We start from the raw sequence: 2133 nt of genomic DNA, 5'->3' as shown, positions 1-2133 counted from the left end.
GTTCATATGTATGTTGGCTTATAGCTAATTAAGATTATTCTTTGGTTTGCCTTCTCATCATTTATCTCTTTGTTCCATTTGGCAGAACAAACTAGCTATTTTGAAATTCATTCACCTCTTAATTAGTTGAAACCTTGGATCGTCATTTTGGCAATGTGGTAAGCTTGTGATTAAGTTGATTATCTATTGAACTTCAGTACTTTCCCATTTATTGATTGTCTAATTCAATAGTGCGAGCTGGATATCATGTACACTTGATGCTGGAAGAGATGGTAATGAATGAAGCCACTGAGAGTTCCTATACGTTATTTTTATTTCTCTAGAACCTAAGCCATTTAGCCAGTTTATCCATATGTGTAAATTATATGTCAATTCCCATGGCAAAATGGTTGATAAAAACAGTGGTGTGTTTATGTTTAGATCTCTCTCCTGAGAAGCCGAAAAGGCATTACTAAAATATGGTTTACAAACCATTGAAACTAATCGGAAGGAAGTGTTAAAACGAAAAGAAGAACAACTTTCTGTTTGTGTTTTACTATTATTTTTATTTTATTTAGAAAGGGGAGTTGGGGTATACGAACAAGGACGAACAAGGGTACTTTGATAATTACAAGGTCATATAGGAATAAATTGGTAATTTGGTCATCAATCTTTTCCAAGAAAACACGTGTACAGCATATTACTGTATAAAACTATTCTCTCCCACCTACCTTACATGCTCTTCTCATGAGGAGGCTAACAGTCCAGTACTGCCTCTAATTTCTAATCAATTTTGCACAAATTGGGCCAGCGTGCTTCAAATTTCTACTGTCAATTTATCTTCCATTGATCTTCGTTGTTTTACTACTGACTCCCGAAAAATTTACCAAAGTTTCTTATAGTTATTCTAGAAATTCCGGTGGTCAGTCTCTGTAATTTCTTCTCACTTTTTTCTTCTCTTTCTCTATTCCAGACTTTCTATGTTCATTTTTCAAATTATGCTCTTTCTACCGGTGAGTTTTTTTTCTGCAATCTTTATTTGGTTACTGTATTTTCTTTGGTGATTACCATTTGCTGGGTATTAGTTAGTTTCTTATTCTTTTGGTGGGTATCCGGTAATATTTTTGTTCCCTCGGATTATTATTGTTTGATTTTGTTCATGCATGTCAATAATGTTTTTGATTTGCTCATGCATGTTTGGGAATAGATACCCAGTAACCCAGGTGCAAGTTTGTGCTGTAAATTCTATCTGTTATTGGAGTAGAGTCAAAATTCTTCTTTTTCCGTTTAATTAAAAAAGCATCTAAGATCGATGAAGCCTCCTTTATATTTTGATTTTCATTTTATTGATGTCTACTGTTATTTCATCAGTTTCCTCTCATTTCTAAGTATAATTATGCACTATTGATGTTTTTTCATTGTGTTTTACTGAAAAGTGTAAGCATGTCATTTTTGTTTGCTTTTCAAGCTACCAGGGAAAAGTTTAGGAATTTCTTTTTCCTTAGTGATGCAGTCGTGATTTGTAGTTGTGATAAATGTTCATTGTTTATGCAGTGAGGAATCAAGAAAAAATTTAACAAGAAAAATCCTAATACGAAGGTTGTATCAGCTGTAAGCCTTCGTGATTATTTCATATGCGCTGCTTCCTTTTTATTGGTACTGATAACCTTGTGGTTCCCTTTTGGGTCAGAGTTCTCCCCTCCCTCCTTCTTTCAGGGCCATAGGTCTGCAGCTTCCCATGAGAAAGGACAGCCAACACAGAAGAACTGATTTTCCGGTAGAATCAATTGATGACCCGTAAAAAACTTTGTTTATGACTTAATATTTTTGGAGGTGACATCTCTGTAAAAGAAGATACTAAATTTTATTGATGAGTTTTTGCATTAGACATTTATATATTTTATTAGTCTTAATTCTATTAAATTTCATCATATCCATTATTATTTGTTTGCTTTGTGTACACTCAGACTTTGCTCTTTCCTGTGAGGTATTTCAGGAAGTTGAGAAAGATGAACAACTAGATTGAAACATCATATGAAGACCCCAATAGCATATAGTAAATTTTCTATTTAAAGGTTTCTTTTAACTTTCCTTTTTGTTGTATTATAATATCGTATCCTCATTATCTGCTATAATCTTCATTGTTGGATGAGT

At 33.3% G+C, this 2133-nt stretch overlaps 1 long non-coding RNA gene across 1 annotated transcript; it reads left to right on the top strand.

Annotated features, from left to right (window-relative positions):
• Positions 1 to 582: 582 nt before the first annotated feature.
• LOC107829115 (uncharacterized) lies at positions 583 to 1863 on the top strand. Its single transcript, XR_001657859.2, has 2 exons — positions 583 to 992; positions 1534 to 1863. It is a non-coding gene; the product is annotated as an uncharacterized LOC107829115 (long non-coding RNA).
• The last annotated feature ends 270 nt before the right edge of the window (positions 1864 to 2133 follow it).

The sequence above is a fragment of the Nicotiana tabacum genome, chromosome 13 (genome assembly GCF_000715075.1).
Source record: "Nicotiana tabacum cultivar K326 chromosome 13, ASM71507v2, whole genome shotgun sequence".
Classification (NCBI taxonomy): Eukaryota; Viridiplantae; Streptophyta; class Magnoliopsida; order Solanales; family Solanaceae; genus Nicotiana; species Nicotiana tabacum.
Note: the sequence above shows the minus strand (reverse complement) of the source record. Positions and strands in the feature narration are given on the sequence as shown.